At 39.8% G+C, this 27,877-nt stretch overlaps 1 pseudogene; it reads right to left on the bottom strand.

Moving 5' to 3' along the window:
• Positions 1–18,071: 18,071 nt before the first annotated feature.
• On the bottom strand, positions 18,072–18,250 carry LOC112446513 (uncharacterized; annotated as a pseudogene).
• Positions 18,251–27,877: the final 9,627 nt, after the last annotated feature.

Genomic DNA, 27,877 nt, shown 5'->3' on the forward strand with positions numbered 1-27,877 from the left:
CAGTCCAATTCTCACATCCATACGTGACCACAGGAAAAACCATAGCCTTGACTAGATGGACCTTTGTTGGCAAAGTAATGTCTCTGCTTTTGAATATGCTATCTAGGTTGCTCATAACTTTCCTTCCAAGGAGTAAGCGTCTTTTAATTTCATGGCTGCAGTCACCATCTGCAGTGATTTTGGAGCCCCCAAAAATAAAGTCTGACACTGTTTCCACTGTTTCCCCATCTATTTCCCATGAAGTGATGGGACCAGATGCCATGATCTTTGTTTTCTGAATGTTGAGCTTTAAGCCAACTTTTTCACTCTCCACTTTTACTTTCATCAAGAGGCTTTTGAGTTCCTCTTCACTTTCTGCCATAAGGGTGGTGTCATCTGCATATCTGAGGTTATTGATATTTCTCCTGGCAATCTTGATTCCAGCTTGTGTTTCTTCCAGTCCAGCATTTCTCATGATGTACTCTGCATTTAAGTTAAATAAGTAGGGTGGCAATATACAGCCTTGACGTACTCCTTTTCCTATTTGGAACCAGTCTGTTGTTCCATGTCCAGTTCTAACTGTTGCTTCCTGACCTGCATACAAATTTCTCAAGAGGCAGATCAGGTGGTCTGGTATTCCCATCTCTTTCAGAATTTTCCACAGTTTATTGTGAGCCACACAGTCAAAGACTTTGGCATAGTCAATAAAGCAGAAATAGATGTTTTTCTGGAACTCTCTTGCTTTTTCGATGATCCAGCAGATGTTGGCAATTTGATCTCTGGTTCCTCTGCCTTTTCTAAAACCAGCTTGAACATCAGGAAGTTCACGGTTCACATATTGCTGAAGCCTGGCTTGGAGAATTTTAAGCATTACTTTACTAGCATGTGAGATGAGTGCAATTGTGTGGTAGTTTGAGCATTCTTTGGCATTGCCTTTCTTTGGGTTAGGGTTACTTCCTTCCAAAGATATGCTTTCCAAGGCCAATTCCTGATGTTTCTCTCATTTGCCTGTTGCTATTATTTTATTATAATGCATATCCTCTCTTCGGGGCTTCCCTGGTGGCTCAGTGGTAAAGAATTTGCATGCAATGCAGGAGATCTGGGTTCGATCCCTGGGTTGGGAAGATCTCCTGGAGGAGGAGGGCATGGCAATCCATTCCAGTAATCTTGCCTGGAGAATTCCATGGACAGAGGAACCTGGCTAGCTACAGTCCATAGGGTTGCACAGAGTTGGACATGACTGAAGCAACCAAGCAGCAGCAGCATTCTTTCTTCAACAAATACATTGTTGGGTTTCCCACTGGCCAACTTCTAATCCTATAGCTCTTAACTGAAAAGTTCTACTAAATTTGGGTTTCTAATGGCTTATATTCTGTTCTGAAAGCAAGGGAATTCCAGAAAAACATCTACTACTGATTCACTGACTATGTTAAAGCCTTTGACTGTGTGGATCACAACAAACTGTGCAAAATTCTTAAAGAGATGGGAATACCAGATCACCTTACCAGTCTCCTGAGAAACTTGTATGCAGGTCAAGAAGCAACATGTCAACAACAGACTGGGTCAAAATTAGGAAAGGAGTATGTCAAAGCTGTATATTGTCACCTTGCCCATTTAACTTATATGCAGAGTACATCATGCGAAATACCGGGCTGGATGAATCACAAGTGATTGGAATCAAGATTGCGGGGAGAAATATCAGTAACATCAGATATGCAGATAACACCAGCATTATGGCAGAAAGCAAAGAGGAACTAAAGATCTTCTTGGTGAAGGTGAAAGAGGAGAGTGAAAAATCTGGCTTGAAATTCAACATTCAAAAAACTAAGATCATGGCCATTTGGTCCCATCACTTTATGGCAAATAATTAGAGGAAAATATGGAAACAGTGACAAACTTTATTTTCTCGGGCTTCAAAACCACTGCAAAGAGTGACTGTAGCCATGAAATTAAAAGATGCTTGTTCTTTGGAAGAAAAGCTATGACCAACCTAGACAATGTATTAAAAAGCAGAGACATCATTTTGCCAACAAAGGTCCATATAGTCTAAGCTATGGTTTTTCCAGTAGTCCTGTATGGATGTGATAGTTGGACTATAAAGAAGTCTGAGTGCCAGAGAATTGATGCTTTTGACCTGTGATGCAGGGGAAGACTCTTGAGAGTCCCTTGGACTGCAAGGAGATCAGACAAGTCAATCCTAAAAGAAATTAACCCTGAATATTCATTGGAAGAACTGATGCTGAAACTGAAGCTGCAATACTTTGGCCACCTGGTGCAAAAAACTGACTCATTGTAAAAGACCCTGATGCTGGGAAAGATTGAGGGCAGGAGGAGAAGGGGACGACAGAGGATGAGATAGTTGGACAGCATCATCTACTCAATGGGCATGAGTTTGAGCCAACTCTGGAAGATAGTGAAGGACAGAGAAGCCTGGCATGCTGCAATCCATGGGGTCACAAAGAGTCAGAGATGACTGAGCAACTGAACAACAACAAATTCATTGGAGGGACTGATGCTGAAGCTCATGTACTTTGACCACCTGATGCAAAGAGCTGACTCATTGGAAAAGCTGCTGGGAAAGATCGAAAGCAAAATGAGAACAGAACAGCAGAAGATGAGATGGTTTAGATAGCATCACTGATTCAGTGGACATGAATCTGAGCAAACTCCAGGAAATAGTGAAGTTCAGGGAAACCTGCAGTGGTGAAGTTCATGGGGTCATGAAGAGTCAGACACAACTTAGCCACTGAACAACAACAAATTTATTGGGAGGACTGATGCTGAGCTGTAATACTTTGGCCACCTGATGCAAAGAATCAACTCATTAGAAAAGACCCGACTCATTGGAAAAGACCCTGATGCTGGGAAAGACTAAGGGCAGGAGGAGAAGGAGGCAGCAGAGAATGAGATGGTTGGATGGCTCAATGGACATAAGATGGTTGGATGGACATTGAGTTGGCTCCATTGACTCAATGGACATGAATTTGAGCAAACTCCAGGGGATAGTGAAGGACAGGGAAGCCTGGTGTGCTGCAGTCCATGGGGTCTAAAGAGTGACTGAGTGACAACAATGAGAAAAGTTAATAAAGTGCTCTAAATTCAGATAGAAAGTACACAGTGTTCATTGAGGACACAGAAATATCTTTGAAAGTGAAATATTTGATGTGTACATGGATACTTGTGGTTTGCTTTTGTTACATATTTAGCAGTGAGTTTATTTCACTGATAAATATCAAAAACATGGGACAACAAGGAAGTACCTTGGTTATTGTGAAGTCACCAGAGTGCACTTCAAAGCCTATGAGCTTTCAGCTACCTCTGTTCATAAAATTCCCTCATTTAAAATAGCATTTTAAGTTAACTTTCAACCTTGCAGCTAAAGCCCCATGATGCTGCTTTTCATTCTTTCACTACCTAATAAATAAATACTCACCACTGGAGCTCTGCCACATGTGAGTGATCACAGTCACTCTGATAGAAACTCCTTATGGCACTTGTTATAGACAAATTAGAGAAAAGAGCTTATTGAGAGACCAAAATGACCCATGAAGGTTTATTTATGCAGTATGTATTTATCAAGATATCTTAGGCAAGCTGCTGCAGACCCTGATGAAAACTATGATTTATCAGTGACTACTGTCCTCAAGAAAATTGCGATTTACAGAGATGGAAAAACACAAACACAAATAACTGTACTTCAGAACATAAAGTGATGAATACTGTAAGAGGAACAGAGTAAAAGATGTAGTGACAACTTTCAGCTAGAGCAATTGGGCATTTCCCCCTTAGAGGAGTCATTCAACTATGCCTTAGAAAAATGGGTTGCTTACTATTTACACAAAGGGTGTCTAGGAGGGAAGGTATTTCAAATGCAAGGGGTGCCTTGAGCAAAGGCACACACTCAGGCCGCAACAGGCCAATCAGCTCCCCCAGTAGCAAACATTTGTATTTCATCATACTTCCTACTTGGATATATTAAATGTGTGTAAATATTTCATTAACTAATGAAAGGTATTATCATGAAATATACTCTTTAATTACTATTTCATATATAATTAAAAAATCTACCAACAGAAAATATGTTAAGAATAAAATAGTATTTTCTGAATTTTCTTGGATTGCTTTACACGTTTTTCTTGTCAAAGTAAGCTCCTCATTCAGAACAGTTATTATATTAGTCAATATTCTCCAGAGAAGCAGAACCAATAGGATGCGTGTGTGTGTGCACGTGTACATATTCACTGATGTATATATACTCATATGGTGAGGTCTCCATATCTGCAGATAAGGAGCACCAACGGTATTCATTGTATTAATACTATGTCATTTTATATAAGGGACTTGAGTATCCATGGATTTGGTATCGATGGTGGCTTCTGGAACTAATCCCCCATGGACACCAAGGGAAGACTGTTTATTTATGTATACTCACACACATATATACATATACATTTATATATGTATGTGTATATATATATATATACATTTTATATTGATTTGGGAGAGAGCTTTTTTAAGAGTTGTCTCATACAATTTCAGGGGGTGGCAAGTCTGATATTTAGAGAGCTGACCAATAAGCAGGAGTTGCTGTTGTAGCCTTGAGTCTGAAGTCAGCCTGGAAGCAAACTTCCTTCTTTTTTCAGGGAACTTCAGTTTTTCTCTTGAGTTCTTCTACTGATTGCATGAAGCCTGGCAACATTATGCAGGGTAATCTGCTTTACTTAAAGTCTACTTATTTAAATAATAACGTAAAAAAATTAAAAAAAAAGAATTCATAGCAACATCTAGACTGATATTTGATGAAACAACTGGGCATTATAGCCAAGTTGACACACAAAAGTATCTTCATATGAATAGTTACCATGAATCATGAAAACCTGTCAGTAATAAAAAGAGAGAAATAGTATCTTTGTATAGTTCATCATAGTTTTGTAAACATTTTTTCACATATAATGTTAAAAACTGTGAGGAAATCATGGAACACATTGCTATCAACAATTTCTTTTTTTTTTAAAGGACTTTTTATTAGGTTAATATATAGCCATATTCATCTATTTAACTATATATCATCAAATTTTCTTCTAAATCAATTACTTCATCTTTGATTTAGCATCTTTTTTTTTTAATTTTATTTTATTTATAAACTTTACAAAATTGTATTAGTTTTGCCAAATATCAAAATGAATCCGCCACAGGTATACATGTGTTCCCCATCCTGAACCCTCCTCCCTCCTCCCTCCCCATACCATCCCTCTGGGTCGTCCCAGTGCACTAGCCCCAAGCATCCAGTATCGTGCATTGAACCTGGACTGGCAACTCATTTCATACATGATATTATACATGTTTCAATGCCATTGTCCCAAATCTTCCCACCCTCTCCTTCCACAGAGTCCATAAGACTGTTCTATACATCAGTGTCTCTTTTGCTTTCTTGTACGCAGGGTTATTGTTACCATCTTTCTAAACTCCATATATACGCGTTAGTATACTGTATTGGTGTTTTTCCTTCTGGCTTACTTCACTCTGTATAATAGGCTCCAGTTTCATCCACCTCATTAGAACTGATTCAAATGTATTCTTTTTAATGGCTGAGTAATACTCCATTGTGTATATGTACCATAGCTCTCTTATCCATTCATCTGCTGATGGACATCTAGGTTGGTTCCATGTCCTGGCTATTATAAACAGTGCTGCGATGAACATTGGGGTACACGTGTCTCTTTCCCTTCTGGTTTTCTCAGTGTGTATGCCCAGCAGTGGGAACAATTTCTAAATGACAAATCTGAGGCGCTGAGAAATTCAGAATCTTGAAGGTTAGGGAGCTAAAAGTGGCACAGTTGGTGTCAGAAGAGAACTGATATCTTATGCCTCATCTAATCTTTTCATTGTACCATCTATTACTTTTCCAATCCAAATTCCTATAGTACTTATTATCTGTAACACTCTTCTGACACTTAGTTAACTGTACTTTTATTGATATATATTGTCTCCAACTAAATTCTAAGACTTGCCTTATTACAGATAACCCTGTTATGCCCTATATATAATTGACTATCAATAAACATTTTTAAAGAATTAATTCTGCTACAAATCCTATTAATGCTGATAACCATTTGTTTATATAGCTTGCGGTGACAGACTCGTTGAATAAAATTTTCAAGGCATGTGGAAGAAGCTATATTGCAGTGCCTTTGATAAGGCTGGCAAGTCAAAAAAAAAAAAAAAAGCCTAAATTATCTATATTAAGAAAGGCTCAAGAGTTGTGTGAACAAGGGCAAATTGCTCAACTTCTTTAAGGTCTAATTTATCTTTAAAAAGGAGGAAGATACTAGAACCTTAAGGATGTGTTGTGTGAATAGAAAGTGAGTTACTATACGTATCAGTTCAGTTCAGTGGCTCACTCATGTCCGACCCTTTGTGACCCCATGGACTATAGGACGCCAAGCTTCCTTGTCTATCACCAAGTCCCAGAGCTTGCTCAAACTCATGTCCATTGAGTCAGTGATGCCATCCAACCATCTCATCCTCTGTGGTCCCTTTCCCCTCCTGCCTTCAATCTTTCCCGGCATCAGGGTCTTTTCCAATGAGTCAGTTCTTCGCATCAAGTGGCCAAAGTATTGGAGCTTCAGCTTCAGCATCAGTCCTTCCAATGATCTTCCAGGACCAGGGATCAAACCCACATCTCCTACATCTCCTGCATTGGCAGGAAGGTTCTTTACCACTAGTGCTACCTGGGAAGCCTACCATATGTATAGTGGATATGACTAGTTCCATAACAATCAAGGTGCAAGAGATGTCATGATTCTCTTTTTGTAAATAAAACCTTCTCCAAATCACAATTTATTAAGATCAACTTACTGAATCCAATTTAAGTGATTAGATGAGGTTATTTTCACTGATGCTTACAAAATCCCTGGGGCTTACATATTCCTAGGAAAATGGGGAAGGGCCTGGCTCTGGGTCAATAGGGACAACCATTTTCCCCATTGGCTCCATCTGCTTGTTATACACTGGGGTACAACCTTCAAAGAAATGGATGGCAGCTCAGTCTTTTAAATGCTCCACAATAGCTGGGCACTGCTTCTATACCATAAACTGAAAGGGGCCTCCTTGGGTGAGCTAACCAATATATACTAATACTTGAAAGTGTTCCTTTCTGCTGACTTCATAGCCAAAAATGTCTTACTGGAGGTACTCAAGATGCAACATTTAAAGATAATTCTCACAGGTATTCAAACATCCATTCTCATACAAGGGCTTGTTGTCTCCAGAATGCTGAGTCTAGGCACTTGAAGAAATCTACAATTCTCCCCATGTTTCAGGGACCACCTCCAGGGTTGAGCCACTCTCCCAAAACCTCCATTTTCATCTCCTTTGGGACAATCCAGTTTAATCCCTATTTTGGCTGAGGACTTTGGAATGAGTTCTATACTCTCACTCTGAGGCTAAAAGAAATCTGAATTTCAGAGGCATAGAGCCTTGGCATTGTTCTTTGGTGAAAACCCAATAAAATCAATATATTAATTATTCAGTAACTACATTGATGCACAGGCATTGAGTAGTTGCTCAACATACGTTGCTTTTTGTCGGTGTTATTTGGAAGACTATAATGCATGTTGATTATGCTCCACCAAACCTTCTGTATCTCATGAAGCAAAGGATATAAGGAATGATCCTGGTTTTTGCAGTCACACAGCTCAGGTGTTGATCCTGGCTCTGCTGCTTATTATCTCTGTGCACTTAGATGACTTATTTCATCCAGCCTCAATTTTTTTATGTAAAATTAATTGTGTTGGTTAAATGAACATAATCTATAGCCTTAGACTTCAGCTGACAGGACATATAAGTATTTCACATTTCTGATAATATCCTGAATCTCAAGGCTTTGAGTCTATAGCTGCTAAATTAATAAAAAAGTCAGGTTTTTGGTGACAGCTCTTCCCATTATCTTAATTTTGTATGGGGGCCCTATGGGTAAGGTTTGCCTGCAGTCACTTTGTCCTCACATCCTCTATGTTTAGTCCCAGGCCACTGCTCTCATGTTTCCCTCTCTGAATAGTAGAAAAACTCCTGTCGGGTCTCGTGATGAAAGATATTTCAAGTAAGTTCTCTCGAGCCAGGTCTTCAGGTAGGTCTTAGCCATAGCACACTCACACTTGATGAGGAGCAATATCAGGGAAGGTCATGTGCAGCCTCCTGCTGCCACATCCTGCCTCCCTTTGACATCCAGACAAGTTACCAGCTTAGAGTTGCTCTTCCATATCTTCTTATAGCTTCTGAGGTCCCTTTCTCCAGGCCAGCCTTCTTCAAGGAATCCCAGGCTCCTAGACTGGTTTGGATGCCCGAATACAATATGTGGACTAAGTTTAAGTTCTCACCTACAGATATCCTGGACCTGTGCAAAACAAAATGTGTGTCAGGGCATCTGTATCAGTCCTTAAGAGCATTCTGCGATGGTCACAACCCCTCTGAACTTTCTGTGAGAAGAAGTTTTGCTATCAGGCACACATAGAGGACCTTATGACATGCTGAACCTTGACCTGGTCCAAAATATTCCTTATAGCAACTAGCATGTGCAAGATAGTAAGCTCTCAGCAAATAGAAGTCCCCTTCTGTATTCTTCGCTTAAGAACAATTTGATGTATTTGCTAGACAGATGACTATAAAGCATATTTTATCTTTATGCCAAGCAAACTGATTTTACAGTGGTAAAATCTGAGATCCAAATATCTCTTGGTCCCTATTGTTAAATAGAGCTCCTCAGGACTTGAGAGCTTACTATTAATGTAGTCTACATGATTATCAGCTTGACTGGCTTAATCAGAAATAGAATTAGTGGAATGTACAATAATCACCAGGGAGAGTCATGGTATTGCGCTATGGTGGGAGCCATTTCAGCTTGTACCCCAACAAGAGAAGACTCCTCTTCTTTCCTGGCAAGGACTCAGCCAGTGAAAAGTCATGGACTCTGTCTACTAGAGCCCTCCCAACTTCCTTTGCCCCTCTCGTGGCTTGACCTGGTTGCAGACCCTGAATTGGGATTCTTTACTGATCCCAAACAAACCTATCTTTGCTGGAGAAATACCTGGCAGAAATATTTGTTTCAGGTTAACAACGCAATCTTCACACTGTGAGAAAATGTCAGCTAAATAAATGAGGCACAGATACTTGAAAACGGAAAATTTTTGTTGTTCTTGCTTTTGTCAAAAAAATCTCACCATTATATTTCCGATACTGACCAATAAACAGATGTGAAGACGGACCTCCTGCTGACTCAGATACTAAGTGAGTTGGAGCCCGTGGTCAGTGCCTTGGTCTACCATGTGTAAACTTTCTAAGCTTTCCAAGACACTCAGCTCTTTGGTGATAATAGTGTCGGGTTAGCTGTAAACCACCCTTTCATCATTACCATAGGCCACTTTCATTGACCTGGGTTTCCCCAGGTCCCACTGAGTAGCTGTCAATCAGAAACGAAAACGTGAGTTGTTTTTTTTTTTTTAAAGTCATACACCCTCTATTTGTCCCTGTTTCCTAGGAAGAGAATTTCATTCCTCAAGTCTCAATTCCAAAGCTCTCTAAAGGCTTTTATTTGGGAACATGATTATATTTATAGCCATTATCATTTCTTCTAACAAATCTCCGGATTCTCCTGTCATTCTTACCCACCAGGTGGTGCTACTTCCTTACATTTCCTAAAGACTTCAACTTCTGAAGTAACTTTTTTTCAGGAGGTTTAATTCCACGTGTTAATATTCAAATTCTCAAACTTCTGTTATTCGAGACTCATAATGTAGTAAGGAATTTTGTAAATGGAACCCAGTCGGTTGTAGGTGAAAAGCCGGTTGCAACACATTCAGATGTGTAACTCTGAAGTCACTCTTGTGTGTTTAAACTAGAAGTAAGACCAAAGTTAAAGGCAAGCTATGGGGATAGAAACCATGCAATCAGCAGGCTCCACTCTTCTACTTGTGTGGTGCCTTACCACTGACAGGTATAAGAATAGATGTCTTCTCATTCCCTAAACACTGCTTCATTATAAAACACTCACATGGTATTACCTACAATGATTGTAGAACGTAGCCTTTAATAAAGATTTGTAAAGATTTTGTAGTATTCTTCCTTGACCATGATATGTAAAGCAGTCTCTAAAACAAGGATAATAATATTTATCCTGAATGTAAAAGCAACCTTGGAAATGAAAGAGCTGAAGTCAGGAGTGGGCAGGAGGCTGGATACGCGGATTATGTTCAGGGCGCCGTGGCAGAGCAGCTCAAACATTCCATTTGCTCTCCTGCATTTTCTCCTCACCTCGCAATTGGATGGGTCCGAGGGACTAGTTCTGAGCAGCGAAATCCTAATGGGTGTAATTGTATTATTTGAAACACCTTTGCAAGTGGCTCGTTTCCCCTTACCCCTAACAGAACACCTGAGGAAGCTGCATGCTCAGGCTGGTGCAGCTCCAATACGGTGGCAGCTCCACTGGCCTGGGTCTCTGAGTGACTGTGAGGTGCAGAAAGTTGGCTACCTCATAGTGGAAGATGTAATGTGGACAAAAAATAAACTTCTTATGTTAAGCTACTCAGATTTTTGGGTTGATCGTAACCCTTGAGCACATGCCCAGAATGACGCCAGCTTTCTCTCAGCAAATATGTTCTACTTGCTTACATCATTCCTAACGAATACATGACTTGAATCCATTTCAGGTTTATTTAGCTTTGGGGCTCTTGTTAATGTATAGATTTTAAATCGATCTATATTCATCTGTATTACATATTGTGTTGGAATCCTTGACTTTCATTTTCTTCTCTTTGTAAGGATTAACCACAAAAATTTCTAGAAAAGGCGTTTTAGCAGGAACTTGGTAGATAGAATTGGTTGAAATCCCAACAGTCATTTTATAACTTGTGTTACAGAAACTTCATATCATTCATCTCCTTTCTAAAATAGGATTAATAAAAACACTGATCTTAGAAGTTTGATGTGAGAGTTGGTTAAATTAGATAATAAATATATTTTGAGTAATTTTTAAAATAAATAATTTTCTTTTTGACTTCTCTGAACTCATGACTTTTATCTTGGTCTTAAGAAAGTTTCTTTCTGTGCAGGATAAATCTAAAATTTGTTATATGAGGAATACAAATAGAATATATTAATAAATTCTGATTCTGACTTATACATTTGGATTGTATAGTAGGATGACAGCCTTATAAGCTTGGAGGATTTGGCTTAGCAGTTCACCAGTGATGGAGAGATCTTACACCTTCTACCTGTGACAGCAGCCAGGCCCTCTCTGGGTAAAACTCACCACTTTCAAAGGTAGGGTAATTATGGGAAGAAGAGAACAGTAAGAGAGCGAACAAAGCGGATGTCTCTCCACATTTTTCCCTCTCTGGGTTGTGAATCCCATCTAGATCTGGGCATTCTTTAAGTGAGAGGAACACCAAGAGTGGGGAGGTTCACTTTCACCCTCTACTCTCCATCTGAGGCTCTAGGAGGAAGCACACATGTGGGCGGTCATATTCCAACCTGAGAATGAACCAAGGTCAGGAGGAGGAAGGCCTGGAGCTGCGTTGCCTTTGAGCCTATATAGGATAAGCTGACCTCAAGAAATTGAACACTGGGCTGGAGAGCTTTCAGCAACATCCTGATGGATAAAGAAATTCCACTGAAACCAGAAGAGGCAGAGGCCATGATACTCGAGACCCCTGATGGCTCCCTGCTGCTGTGAGGTTGTAGGAGTTGCCCCCAGGTACCCCTGCGTGAAAGCACACCATCTCTAGAGGAGAGGCAAAATTGAGAAGACCAGCTGAGACTTTTTTACTATAGAAAGAAACATTATACTTTTAAAGATGTTGGATTGGATTAAATTTAAATGGAATTGGACAGTTAAATTTTTTCTTATTCAGATGTAGAGGATTGAAACTGAAAACCAAAGTAGTTGTAGAGAAAGCAGTTGCATTTTATGTAACTTTTTAAGACAATAAGTACATTCATAAATAAACATATATATGTGAAATGTATATATGACACAATATGACTTAAAGTTATGACCATGCTATATACATTAAATAATGCATCCAATGCTCATAATAAGTGTGTGTGTGTGCATGCTAAATTGCTTCAATTATGTCTGACTGTTTGTGACCCCATGGACTGTAGTCCGCCAGGCTCCTCTGTCCATGGGATTCCCCAGGCAAGAATACAGCAGTGGATTGCTATGCCCTCCTCCAGGGGATCGTCCCAACCACGGATTAAACCTGTCTCTTGTGTCTCCTGCATTGGGAAGCAGGTTCTTCACCACTAGCACTAACTGGGACGCTTTAATAAATGTTAAATCAAGGTTAAAACGTCTAGCACACATGGCATCTCTTCTTGGATATTTGAGAAGCCTTTATAATTTAGTGTGTTAAATAAAGGATTCTTGACTATCCTCAATTCCGATTTATTTCTTCTCTGTCTCTTCCATGGCCTCACTCTTCAGTCAATTTCCTCAGTCTTTGAGTTTTCCCTTTTATCTCTACAGCTAATCTAACAGGAAGTCTTGTTGACTTTCTTATTAAATATGTTTGATTCCTTTCCTTTCCTAAAATTAATGAAGACCTACTCTATTTCTGCATTTGACTTCCTAATAATCTCCCATCCATTCTATATTTCTCCTAGAAGTCAATGTAATCTTTTAAAAGCATAAAACAAATCATATTAATCCTGCTTAAACTTTGATTACTTTCCATTGATCTTGGAATAAAATCAAAACCCATCACCTTCATCAATAAGGCTCTGCATGGGTAAGGCTCTGCATAGGTTGGTCTCTGCTTGCTTCTCTAACTTCATTCTTCATCACTTTCCTTCTCTCTCTTACAGTTTAGACCATACAAGACTCTCTTATTTCTCAATCATGTGCCTTATGTCTGGAATTCTCTTCAGAATTCAGCTGGATCTTTGCAATCCCCAGATGAGTCCCCAGATCTCATCTCCAATATCTGTTCAGATTTTCCTGACTATCCTGCTCATTCTTTATCAAGTATTTATCTCCATTATAACATTTACCACAATCCATCACTATTTACATTTAAAAATTTTGCTCACCTGTTTATTGTTGGTAGACTATAAGCTCTGTGGGGGCAGGAATCTTGCTATGAAGTGTTGTGTCTTCATAGTCCAGTACCATTAGCTGCACATAGAAGGGTTCACTAAATATTTGCTGAAGGGAGGAAGAGGTATGGGAAAAAGGAAGAAAATGAAGAAGGAAGGAAGGAAAGATGTGGGTAACAGATTAATGCCCTCAAGTCCAAATCATTAATGAAATTTGTTAGGATGACTGTAACATATCTTAGGGCTTCCCTGATAGCTCAGACTGTAAAGAATCCACCTGCAATGCAGGAAACTTGGATTCAATACTTAATCATGAACACTTAATTCATCAAGTGTTTCTAGCTTCTTGCCTTCAGATAAATTGTAGGAATGTACTTTCTGGTCCCTGTTTTTGTTGGGTGGGGCCACGTGGCTATTTCTAGTTAATGGGTAATGGGTTGTGATGGAAGTGTTATATGTAATTCCCAGACAAGATCATATAATTACTGATGCAAGGTCTTTCAAAGATTTTTTTCCTCTGCCATAGTTTCACCAAAGAAAGCTATAGCCTTTATGTTGCTTTTTATTATTGTTTGTTGTTTATGTGTTTAGGGGCTTCCCTGTTTGCTCAGATGGTAAAGAATCTACCTGCAATGCAGAAGACTCGATTTGATCCCTGGGTGGAGGAGGTCCCCTGGAGAAGGGACTGGCAACCCACTCTAGTATTCTTGCCTGGAGAATCCCCATGGACAGAGGAGCCTGGTGGGCTACAGTCTGTGGGGTTGAAAAGAGTCAGCTATGACTGAGCAACTAAGCACAGTGCAAAAATTTCCCCCAATTATTAAATTTTGATGAATTTGTGTAGCATTTGCTTCATTTTATAAACCTATTACTTCAACATATCTTGGAAATCTATTTTTATTAACTCTTCATCATTCATGTATTCACTCGGCAAGAATCTACTATGTATCAGAGACTCTACCATGTTCTTGGGATCGATCAGTGAACGAAAGAGACCATAGTGTTCACCCTTTCAAAGCCTGCATTCTAGAGTTGTAGAGATAGACAATAGATATAATATTTATTGTGCAAAGGCTCTGAGGAAGACACCTCACTGGTCTGTTGTCATGACTCCAAGGGTGCCCATGTGACTACAGAGAGTGATCCTGGGGAGAGTAAGGAGAGGAAGTCAGAGAGGTAGGTAACTGTGTCCTAATCATTCAGGGCCTTCCAGAATCATATAAAACCTTGTTTTATGCTGAGGCACATGGGGCATCATTGAAGAGCTTTGAGCACAGGAGGGGTATTGTCTGACTTAAGATTTTAAGAGGACTCTGTGGTTGTCATGTTGCAACTAGATTGGAGGATGCAGGAGTATAAGTTGGAAGACTTGTGTGTGTGTGTGTGTGTGTGTGTGCATGCCCTCTGTTGCATTTGACTTTTTGTGACCCTATGGACTGTAGTCCACTGTAGGCTCCTCTGTCCATGGAATTTTCCAGGCAAGAATACTGGAGTACTTGCCATTTCCTGTTCCAGGGGATCTGCCAGACCCAGGGATCAAACCTACATCTCTTGGGCCTCCTGCATTGGCAGGCATATTCTTTACCACTGCACCACCTGAGAAGCTCATGGAAGACTTGTAAGAGGGTATTACAATCATTCAGGTGAGGCACCCATATTTATCAGTTAACTCTAAATACATCAGTAGACTTATTCCAAACTCCTTTCATATTGTTAAATAGTAGGGCCAGTTCTCTATGACTGATTCACATTCAAAGTATTCTCTTCTCTTCCTTCCCCTCACGGCCTTACATAAAGATGTGTTATCTTTTAATTGTACATTGCCTGTAATTTTCTGGTTATGAGGCAAGAAAAAAATGACTTATTTTCATAACTCCTTTTTAGGTAATATTTTCAATTCATTATTCTTTCATGAGCAGTTCATTTTCCTAGATCTTTTCAAATATATACTACTTTGAAAGGCAATTATGAATTCTTTTGTTAACATTTTTGTTAATCACTTTATTTATCCATTTTGGCTTCATATTTTTTGTTCTTTTTGTTCTTTTTAGCAGACATTTTTCTACAATGAATGTCTTGCATTTTAAACTAGGTCTTTCTTTGGCTTCAATCCCAATATGAATTTTTTTCTGAATACATTTTTTAGTACATGAATTCATTATAAAGTAAAAATAGATGTTTCTTTTGGTACTTAAAAAGTCAAAAAAGTCTATCATCTGTTATGATTTAATTAGAATGCAGTCACTATTTCTCTGCATTTAAAAATTCTTTCTAGTATAATACTCATCCATTTCAAATCTCAATGTTATTTTGAAACATAATTTATTATTTTGTATTTCTATTTCATTCTCTTGAAGCCTCATTAATTTTCCTTTATCAACTGCTCATTTCTTGTCCCTTGTTGACTCATGTGGATGGTATCAATTTTGATGTTTACTTATATATTTCTCATTAATTTTTGGTTCATACTGAAACACTTGAAAAAAATCTTATTAAACTAAAACATTTAAAAACTAAAACAAAAAAGAAATTGAGATATAACTTATGAAGTGAAGTGTTAGTCGCTAAGTCGTGTCTGACTCTTTTGCAACCCCATGGACTGAGGAGCAGGCAAGAACACTCCAGGCAAGAATACTGAGTGGGCAGTCATCTCCTTCTCCAGGGGGTCTTCCCGACCCAGGGATTGAACCCAGGTCTTCTGCTTTGCAGGGGGATCCTTTACAGTCTGAGCCACCAGGGAAGCCCCATAACTGACATACAACATTATATTAATGTCAGGTGTAGAGCATAATGATTTGATATCTGAATATACTGCTAGATGGTATCCATCATAAGTCTAGTTAACTATCTGTCACCATAGATAGTTACAAATTTTTTAATATTAATAATTTTAATTTATTATAATTTTGATTTTAATCATAAAAATTTTAATATTTATTCTCTTAGAAACTTCCAAATATGAAATATAGTATTATTAATGATGATCACTCTGCTGTACATTACATCCCCTTGGATTATTTCTTTTATAACTGGAAGTTTTTGCCTTCTGACTCACTTTACCCATTTCTCCCATCTCCTCCTTCCCACTCCCCAATCTGGGACCCAGCTGTCTGTTCTCTGTATCTATGAGCTTGGTTTTAGATTCCTCATATAAATGGGCTCCTATTGTGTTTGTCTTTCTCTGTCTGGTTTGTTTTACCTAATGTAATCCCCACAAATCCATCCATGTTGTTGAAAATGACAATCACTTTTTATGTCTAAATAACATTTCATTATATATACATATGTGTGTATCACATTTTTTAATCCATTGATCCATGAACACAGATTGTTTCCATATCTTGATTGTAAATAATGCTTCATTGAACATGGGAATGCATATATCTTTTCTAGTTGGGTATTTTTGTTTTCTTTAGATAAATACCCAGAAGTGGAATTTCTGTATCATGTGATAGCAGCACATTTAATTTTTGAGGAACCTCTATACTGTTTTCCACAGTGACTACACCAATTTACTTTACTGCCATTAGTGTGGAGAAGGCAATGGCACCCCACTCCAGTACTCTTGCCTGGAAAATTCCATGGACCGAGGGGCCTGGTGGGCTGCAGTCCATGGGTTCGCTAGTAGTCAGACACGACTGAGCGATTCACTTTCACTTTTCACTTTCTTGCATTGGAGAAGGCAATGGCAACCCACTCCAGTGTTCTTGCCTGGAGAATCCCAGGGAAGGGGGAGCCTGGTGGGCTGCTGTCTATGGGGTCGCACAGAGTCGGACACGACTGAAGCTACTTTAGCAGCAGCAGCAGCCATTAGTGTACAAGGGTTGTCTTTCTCCACATCCTTCCTCATCAGCATTTCCTATTTCTAGCTTTTTTAGTAATATTCACTCTAATAGCTGTCAGGTGGTATTTCACTGTGATTTTGATTTTGATTTCCTAATGATTTGTGATGTTGAGCACCTTTTCATGTACCTGATGGCCTTCTCTATGTCTTCTTTGGAAAAATTAATATTCAGGTCTTCTGCCCATTTAAAATCATTGTTTTTTTTAACTGAGTTGTTCTGATTCTTTGTATATTTTGAATATTAACCCTTGATCCTTTATGTTTTGCAAAGATTTTCTCCCATTCAGTAGGTTGCCTTTTAATTTTGCTGATGGTTTCCTTTGCTGTGTAGAAATTTTACTTTGATGTAATCCAACTTGTTTATTTTCAACTTCATTGCCTTTATTTCTAGTATAAAATTTAAAAAAATCATTATAAAAAATAATTCAAGGAATTTGTGACTTGTGCTTTCTTCTAGGAGTTTTATGGTTTCAGGTCCTACATTCAAGACTTTAATCCACTTTGAGTTAATTTTTGCATATGGTATAAGTTAGTGGTCCCATTTCATTCTTTTGCATGTGGCTTTTTGGTTTTCCCAACACCATTTATTGAAGAAGCTTCCTTTCCCCATTGTATATTCTTGGCTCCCTTCTCATAATTTAATTAACTATATATATAAGTGGGTTTATTTCTGAACTCTCTATTCTGTTCTATCAATTTATGTGTCCAAAACTATTATTTCTTAAATTTAAGTGGTATTGGGTGGTGTTGGGGGTAGCATTGTAGTTATGAATCCAGAAAAGAAATTTTTGTTTACTCTGTATGAATGAATGTTAACATTCTCTTGCAAATATATAAAATATTTCAATGTGCTCATTAACTTAAACCAAAGATTATATGAAGACTTTCCTCTCATGAGAAGAAAGAGGGGAAAAAGTATAAATTGGCTTAACGAAGATTACTAATAATTCTGTAGTTAAATTTTAAAATAAAAAAACCTACTCATTTCTAAGCTGTTAAATTCCCATAAATAAAGAATAAAGTTAATAAAATTCTCATATGAACTGATGTCACCAATTTATTGTTTCAATTTTACATTTTTTGCAATTTCACATATTCCTCCAGTTTGTAGGCAAATTAGAAAGTACTTTAAAGCTTATTTTTTGTCCTTTGTTTTACTCAGGCAGTGTCCTCTCCCTCTTGCTCCCCAAAGGAAAAGAAGAATGATCATCAGTGGCAAATGGCAGTTGCAGAACCAACACCAAAAAGCAGCTTCACACTCACAAGGGAACACTGAGCTTCTTACTTAGGGATTCAGGTGCTCTACACATTCAGAGAAACTTCTTTCATAATGAACTAGGGATTGAACCCGGGTCTCCAGCATTGAAAGCGGACGATTTTACTGTCTGAGCAATGAGGGAAGCTCATAGAAATGATCCTTGAAATTTGAAATTTCTATTTTTGGTGCAGATGGTTCCGACTTAGGGTGGTTCCATGATTTTTCTGCTTTACAATGATGCAAAAAGCAATATTCATCCAGTGAAAACCATACTTCCAGTCTTGAATTCTGATCTTTTCCAGGGTCTAGTGATTTGTCTTACTTACTCTCTTATGGTGCTGGGCAGCTGCAGTGCCACAGCTTCCAGCTGGCCACATGATCATGGGGGTAAATAGCTCATACACTTATAACTATTCTGCTCCCATTCAACCATTCTTTTTTTTTTTTTCTTTTCCTTAGCGTAGTCAATAAATTTCATGAGATATTAAACATTGTATTATAAAATAGACTTTTGCTAGTTGATTTTGCCCAACAGGAGGTTAATGTATGTGTTCTGAGTATGTTTAAGGTAGGCTGCACACAGCTATGATGTTCTATAGATTAGGTTTACTAAATGGAGTTTCAACTTATAATGGCCTTATTGAGACTTGTGAAAGTGAAAGTTGCTCAGTCGTATCCAACTCTGTGACTCCATGGACTATACAGTCCATGGAATTCTCCAGGCCAGAATACTGGAGAGGATAGCCTTTGCCTTCTCCGGAGGATCTTCCCAACCCAGGGATCAAACCCAGGTCTCCTGCATTGCAGGTGGATTCTTTACCAGCTGAGCCACAAAGACTTAATCCCATGGTAAACTGAGAAAGATCTGTGTTATTCTTCTCCTCAGTCTATATAGGGCACTTACTACATATGCTAGATGTACATATTTATTGTCTGAATTGTAGCTAAATTAAGAATTAAAAGGTGCACTACTAATAATCATCTGGGATAATGGGTGTAATTGTGACATTCCCTAGCACACAAAGCATTTGTCTGAAATGTGGGAGACCCAAGTTTGATCCCTTGGTTGGGAAGATCCCCTGGAGAAGGAAATAGCAACCCACTCCAGTTTTCTTGCCTGGAGAATTCCATGGACAGAGGAGCCTGCCAGGCTATAGTCCATGGGGTAACAAAGAGTCAGATACAGCTGAGCCACTAAGCCAGCACATCAGAACATCTGCTCACCCTATAGACATGTATTAGAAATTTGTTCCCACCATTTTCATGTACTGAAGAGAAACAAGTTTCCAGAATAGTATGGTAGGAACACTTCTATCTTTTCTCTGCCTCATCTCTTATCCATCCCTTGAAGAAGAAGAGATTGATGAGTTTGGGAGAAAGCTGAGCATGAAATCTCCAAGTATAACGACTGCTAAAGCAACCAATATAATACTTGATACCTCCCAAAATAAAGATTTCCCCAGAAAGTTTATTCTTTATTTCCCCAGAAGTTTCTGATATTTTATAAAATAAATTTGCTTGATAATTCTAAATTTAAATATCCATATGGAGTTCTGAAAAATTAAATTTAAAAATATCTCTCTCTTCCCTACAGCTCTCTCTATTATAAACCTTTTCATAATCTTCAGGTAGAGAGTCTTTAAATGAACACTTTCTTCTCATTTTTCCATATTATCAAAAAATGGCTTCTCTGTTTCTGAGAATCCTGTTTAATAAAATTTAAATTTATACTTTGAATTTTTGTACCCATTAAGGGTGAAAATCAAGCTCAAACCACTTTATTTTGTGTATTCTAGAGCTACATTTATTATTAATCCAAAGTTTAAACCCTAACCCAATGTTGGGGAGCCCAAGTTGGGAAGTTTTTGTTTTTTTCGTCTTTTAAAGACTTCCCTACAAAAGTTTGCAGCTTGAATATATGTCACTGTTGAGCAGCTTATAGCTCTTTCCCTTTATTGACTCTTTAATTTTAAAATCAGAAACAAAAGGTTCTAAAGGCAAAGCTAAACATCAACAAATGCCTATTTTAAACTGTTTGAAAAAAATAAGATGGCTTAATAAATTAAAACGAAAGATACAATGCTATTCAAATGTAATATACTTTTTAGATTATGAAATATCTACAGTAGAATACTATTGTAAAAGCTACCATTACCATTATCTCTTAAATATGTCAAAACTGACCTTGCTAGTATTTCAAAACTAAAAGACATCAAGCTCCACACACCTGATTATTTTGCTATGACTCTCAACCTAGTATCAGTTTGATCTTTTAGTTCATCAGGAGTAAATAAGTTGAGTATAGTGAATTCGTCTAGTCAAGGCTATGGTATTTCCAGTGGTCATGTATGGATGTGAGAATTGGACTGTAAAGAAAGCTGAGCACCGAAGAATTGATGCTTTTTAACTGTGGTGTTGGAGAAGACTCTTGAGAGTCCCTTGGACTACAAGGAGGTCCAACCAGTCCATCCTAAAGGAGATCAGTCCTGAGTGTTCATTGGTAGGACTGATGTTGAAGCTGAAACTTCAATACTTTGGCTACCTGATGCAAAGAGCTGACTCATTTGAAAAGACCCTGATGCTGGGAAAGATTGAGGGCAGGAGGAGAAGGGGGCCACAGAGGATGAGATGGTTGGATAGCATCACCAACTCAATGGACATAGTTTTGGTGGACTCCGGGAGTTGGTGATGGACAGGGAGGGCTGGCGTGCTCATGGGGTCACAAAGAGTCGGACATGACTGAGCAACTGAACTGAACTGAACTGATAGTGAATTCAAGAATCCTGAACTATCCAGGAAAAAACCCAAGATGGCAGAGTAGAAGGATGTATGCTCATCTTCTCCTGTGAGAACTCCAAAATTACAACTTGCTGCTGAACAACCATCGACAGGAGAATGTTGGATCCCACCAAAAAAATACCCCACATCCAAGGGCAAAGCAGAAGCCCCAGCAAGATGGTAAGAGGGGTGAAATTGTGTTTAGAATCAAACCCCATACCCACCAGAGACACTCAGAAGGCTCAAACAAAACCTGGAGTGCACGAGGAGACCCCACCGAGACTGAGCCAGACTACCTGCCTTTGAGTGTTTGAGTGTCTCCTGCAGAGGTCCAGGTCAGCAGTGGCCTGCCACAAGGGCAGGGGCTCTGGGTGCAGCAGACCTAGGTGTGGCGTAAACCCTCTTGGAGGAGGTCAGCATTAACGCTAGCATAGAGCCACCAGTAAAGGAATACTCAAAATTCTCCAAACTAGGCTTCCACAGTATATGAACTATGAATTTCCAGATATTCAAGTTGAGTTTAGAAAAGGCAGAGGAGCCAGAGATCAAATTGCCAATATCCATTCGATCATTGAAAAAGCAAGAGTTCCAGAAAAACGTCTACTTCTGCTGTATTGACTATGCCAAAGCCTTTGACTGTGTGGGCTACAACAAACTGTGTAAAATTCTGAAAGAGATGGGAATACCAGACCACCTGACCTGCCTCTTGAGAAATCTGTATGCAGGTCAAGAAGCAACAGTTAGAACTGGGGATGGAACAACAGACTGTTTCCAAATTGGGAAAGGAGTACATCAGGATTGTATATTGTCGCCCGGCTTATTTAACTTATATGCAGAGTACATCATGAGAAATGCTGGGCTGGATGAAGCACAAGCTGGAATTAAGTTTGCCAGGAGAAATATCAATAACCTTACACATATGCAGATGACACCACCATTATGGCAGAAAGCAAAGAAGAACTAAAGAGCCTCTTGATGAAAGTGAAAGAGAGTGAAAAACCTGGCTTAAAACTCAACATTCAGAAAACTAAGATCATAGCATATGGTCCCATCACTTCAAATAGATGGGGAAACAGTGGAAACAGTGGCTGACTTTATTTTTGGGGGCTCCAAAATCACTGCAGATGGTGACTGCAGTCATGAAATTAAAAGACTCTTGGTCCTTGGAAGGAAAGTTATGACCAACCTAGACAGCATATTAAAAAGCAGAGACATTACTTTGCCAACAAAGATCCATCTAGTCAAAGCTATGGTTTTTCCAGTGGTCATGTATAGATGTGAGAGTTGGACTGTGAAGAAAGCTGAGCGCCAAAGAATTGATGCTTTTGAACTGTGGTGTTGGAGAAGACTCTCGAGAGTCCCTTGGACTACAAAGGAGATCCAAACAGTCCATCCTAAAAGAAATCAGTCCTGAATATTCATTGGAAGGACTGATGCTGTAGCTGAAACTCCAATCCTTTGGCCACCTGATTCAAAGAACTGACTCATTAGAAAAGACAAATTAGGGTTAGGGTTAGAGTTAGGGCTGGGCAAGATTGAAGGCAGAAGGAGAAGGGGATTATAGAGGCTGAGATGGTTGGATGGCATCACTGACTTAATGGATAAACACCAAAAGTTGGTGATGGACAGGGAGGCCTGGTGTGCTGCAGTCCATGGGGTTGCAAAGAGTCAGACATGACTGAGCAACTGAACTGAACTGAGGTCACCAGAACTTACAGAGGACTGGGGAAACATACTCTGAGGGCAAAAACAAAACCTTGTGCATTCCAGGACCCAGCAGAAAGGAGCAGTGGCCCCACAAGAGACTGACCCAGACTTGCCTGTGGGTGTCCAGGAGTCTCTAGCAGAGGCGTGGGTCGGCAGTGGCCTGCTACAGTGTTGGGGGCACTGCGTGCAGCAGTGCCTGCATGGGAGCTTTTGAAGGAGGTCGCCATTATTTACATTACCTCCACCATAGTTTGGTCTCAGGTCAACAACAGGGAGGGAAGACAGCTCCACCTATCAACAGAAAATTGGATTAAAGATTTACTGAGCAGGGCCTCACCAATCAGAACAAGACCCAGTTACCCCCACAGTTAGTCTCTCCCATCAGGAAGCTTCCATAAGCCTCTTATCCTTCTTCCTCAATGGAATGAAAGCCACAATCATAGAAAACTAATCAAACTGATCACACAGACTACAGCCTTGTCTAACTCAATGGGACTGTCAGCTATGGCACGTAGGGCCACCCAAGACAGACGAGTCATGGTGGAGAGTGCTGACAAAACATGGTCCACTAGAGAAGGGATTGGCAAACCACTTCGGTATTCTTGCCTTGAGAAACCCATGAAAAGTATGGAAAGGCAAAAAGATATGACATTGAAAGATGAACTCCCCAGGTCGGTAGATGCCAATATGCTACTGCAGAAGAGTGGAAAACTTCAGAAAGAATGAAGAGATGCAGCCAAAGCAAAAACAGTGCCTACTTATGGATGTAACTGGTGATGGAAGTAAAATCCGATGCTGTAAAGAACGATATTGCATAGGAACCAGGTATGTTAGGTACATGAATCAAGGTAAATAAACAGTGGTCAAACAGGAGATGGCATGAGTGAACATTGACATTTTAGGAGTCAGTGAACTAAAATGGACTGGAATGGGCAAATTTAACTCAGATGACCATTATATCTACTACTGTGGGCAAGAATCCCTTAGAAGAAATGGAGTAGCCCTCATAGTCAAAAAAAGAGTCCAAAATGTAATACTTGGATGCAGTCTCAAAAATGACAGAATGATCTCTGTTTGACTCCAAGGCAAACCATTCAATATCACAGTAATCCAAGTCTATGTCCCACCAGTAATGCTGAAGAAGCTGAAGTTGAATGGTTCTATGAAGACCAACAAGAGCCTCTAGAACTAACACCCAAAAAAGATGTCCTTTTTATCATAGGGGACTGGAATGCAAAAGTAGGAAGTCAAGAAACACCTGGAGTAACAGGCAAATTTGGCCTTGGAGTACAAAATGAAGCAACTCAAAGGTTAACAGAGTTTTGCCAAGAGAACGCAAAGAGGGTCATAGCAAACACCCTCTTCCAACAAGACAAGAGAAGACTCTACACATGGACATCATCAAATGGTCAATACCAAAATCAGATTGATTAAATTCTTTGCAGCCAAAGATGAAGAAGCTCTATACAGTCAGCAAAAACAAGACCAGGAGCTGACTATGGCTCAGTTCATGAACTACTTATGGCCAAATTCAGACATAAATTGAAGAAAGTAGGGAAAACCACTAGACCATTCAGGTATGACCTAAATCAAATCCCTTATGATTATACAGTGGAAGTGACAAACAGGTTCAAGGAATTAGATCTGATAAAGTGCCTGAAGAACTGTGGACCAAGGTTCATGACATTGTACAGGAAGCAGTAATCAAGACCATCACCAAGAAAAAGAAATGCAAAAAATGCAAAATGGTTGTCTGAGGAGGCCTTACAAATAGAAGAGAAGAGAAAGGCAAAGGAGAAAAGGAAAGATATAAGTATCTGAATGCAGAGTTCCAAAGAACAGAAAGGAGAGATAAGAAAGCCTTTCTCAATGATCAACGCAAAGAAATAGAGGAAAACAATAGAATGGAAAAGACTAGAGATCTCTTCAGGAAAACTGGAGATACCAAGGAAACATTTCATGCAAAGATAGGCACAACAAAGGACAGAAATGGTATGGACCTAACAGAAACAGAAGGTATTAAGAAGAGGTGGCAAAAATATACGGAAAAACTATACATAGTTCTGGAAAAGGCAATGGCAACCCATTCCAGTACTCTCGACTGGAAAATCCCATGGACAAAGGAGCCTGGTAGGCTGCAGTCCATGAGAGTGCTGAGTCAGACATGACTGAGCAACTTCACTTTCACTTTTCCTTTCATGCATTGGAGAAGGAAATGGCAACCCACTACAGTGTTCTTGCCTGGAGAATTCAAGGGACAGGGGAGCCTGGTGGGCTGCCGTCTATGGGGTCACACAGAGTCTGACATGACTGAAGCGACTTAGCACACATAGTTCAGTCGGTAAAGAATCTGCCTGCAATGCTGAGACCCGAGTTCAATTCTTGGGTTGAGAAGATCCCCTGGAGGAGGAAATGGCAACCCACTCCAGTATTCTTGCCTGGAGAATCCCATGGGCAGAGGAGCCTGGCAGGCTACAATCCATTGGGTCCACAAGAGTTGGACAAGACTTAGCGACTAAACCAACCAACACAATACAAAACAGATCTTCAGGTCAGTTCAGTCACTCAGTCGTGTCCAACTCTTTGCGATCCCATGAACCACAGCACACCAGGACTCCCTGTCCATCACCAACTAATAGAGTTTACTCAAACTCATGTCCATTGAGTTGGTGATGCCATCCAAAAAGATCTTAATGACCAAGATAACCACAATAGTGTGATCACTGGACTAGAGCTAGACAACCTGGAATGTTAAGTCAAGTGGGCCTTAGGAAGCATCACTATGAACAAAGTTGGTGGAAGTGATGGAATTCAGGTTGAGCTATTTCAAATCCTAAAAGATGATGCTGTGAAAGTGCTGCAGTCAATATGCCAGCAAATATGGAAAACTCAGCAGTGGCCACAAGACTGGAAAAGGTCAGTTTTGATTCCAATCCCAAAGAAAGGCAATGCCAAAGAATACACAAACTACCACACAATTGCACTCATCTCACGGGCTAGTAAGTAAGTAAGGTCGCTCAGTCATGCCCAACTCTTTGCGACCCCGTGGGCTATAGACTATAGCCCACCAGGCTCCTCTGTCCATGGGATTCTATAGGCAAGAATACTGGAGTGGGTTTCCATTTCCTTCTCCAGGGGAACTTCCTGACCCAGGGATCGAACCCAGGTCTCCTGCATTGCAGGCAGGCCACCAGGGAAGACCCACACGCTAGTAAAGTAATGCTCAAATTCTCCAAGCCAGACTTCAGCAATACATGAACCATGAATTTCCAGATGTTCAAGCTGGATATAGAAAAGCCAAAGAAACCAGAGACCAAATTGCCAACATTTGCTGGATCATTGAAAAAGCAAGAGTTCCAGAAAAACACCTATTTCTGCTTATTGACTATGCCAAAGTCTTTGACCGTATTGCATCACAGTAAACTGGAAAATTCTGAAAGAGATGGGAATACCAACCACCTGACCTGCCTCTTCAGAAACCTGTATGCAGGTCAGGAAGCAACAGTTAGAACTGGACATGGAACAATAGACTGGCTCCAAATAGGAAAAGCAGTACGTCAAGGCTGTATATTGTTCCCCTGCTTATTTAACTTATATGCAGAGTTCACTTCAGTTCAGTTCAGTCGCTCAGTTGTGTCCAACTCCTTGTGACCCCATGAACTGCAGCATGCCAGGTCTCTCTGTCCATCACCAACTCCCAGAGTTCATTCAAACTCATGTCCATCCAGTTGGTGATGCCATCCAGCCATCTCATCCTCTGTCGTCCCCTTCTCCTCCTGCCCCCAATCCCTCCCAGCATCAGAGTCTTTTCCAATGAGTCAACTCTTTGCATGAGGTGGCCAAAGTATTGGAGTTTCAGTTTTAGCATCAGTCCTTCCAATGAACACCCAGGAATGATCTCCTCTAGGATGGACTGGTTTGATCTCCTTGCAGTCCAAGGGACTCTCAAGAGTCTTCTCCATTACCACAGTTCAAAAGCATCAATTCTTTGGCACTCAGCTTTCTTCACAGTCCAACTCTCACATCCATACATGACCACAGGAAAAACCATAGCCTTGACTAGATGGACCCTTTTTGGCAAAGTAATGTGTCTGCTTTTAAATATGCTGTCTAGGTTTGTCATAACTTTCCTTCCAAGGAGTAAGCATCTTTTAATTTCATGCCTGCAGTCACCATCTTCAGTGATTTTGGAGCCCAGAAAAATAGTCAGCCACTGTTTCCACTGTTTTCCCATCTACTTGCCATGAAGTGATGAGACCAGATGCCATGATCTTCGTTTTCTGAATGTTGAGCTTTAAGCCAATTTTTTCACTCTTCTCTTTCACTTTCATCAAGAGGCTTTTTAGTTCCTCTTCACTTTCTGCCATAAGGGTGGTATATCTGCATATCTGAGGTTATTGATATTTCTCCCGGCAATCTTGATTCCAGCTTGTGCCTCTTCCAGCCAAGTGTTTTTCATGATGTACTCTGCATAAAAGTTAAATAAGCAGGGTGACAATATACAGCCTTGACATACTCCTTTTCCTATTTGGAACCAGTTTGTTGTTCCATGTCCAGCTCTAACTGTTGCTTCCTGACCTGCATATAGGTTTCTCAAGAGGCAGGGCAGGTACATCCTGAGAAATACTGGGCTGGAAGAAGCACAAGCTGGAATCAAGTTTTCCAGGAGAAATATCAATAACCTCAGATATATAGATGACATCACCCTTATGGCAGAAAGTGAAGAAGAACAAAGAGCCTCTTGATGAAAGTGAAAGAGGAGAGTGAAAAATTTGGCTTAAAGCTCAACATTCAGAAAACGAAGATCATGGCATCTGGTCTCATCACTTCATGGCAAGTAGATGGGAAAACAGTGGAAACAGTGGCTGACTATTTTTCTGGGCTCCAAAATCACTGAAGATGGTGACTGCAGCCATGAAATTAAAAGATGCTTACTCCTTGGAAGGAAAGTTATGACCAACCTAGACAGCATATTTAAAAAAGCAGAGACATTATTTTGCCAACAAAGGTCTGTCTAGTCAGGGCTATGGTTTTTCCTGTGGTCATGTATGGATGTGAGAGCTGGACTGTAAAGAAAGCTGAGCACAAAGAATTGATGCTTTTGAACTGTGGTAATGGAGAAGACTCTTGAGAGTCCCTTGGACTGCAAGGAGATCCAACCAGTCCATCCTAGAGGAGATCAGTCCTGGGTGTTCATTGGTAGGGCTGATGTTGAAGCT

This window comes from Bos taurus, chromosome 4 (assembly GCF_002263795.3).
Source record: "Bos taurus isolate L1 Dominette 01449 registration number 42190680 breed Hereford chromosome 4, ARS-UCD2.0, whole genome shotgun sequence".
Taxonomy (NCBI): domain Eukaryota; kingdom Metazoa; phylum Chordata; class Mammalia; order Artiodactyla; family Bovidae; genus Bos; species Bos taurus.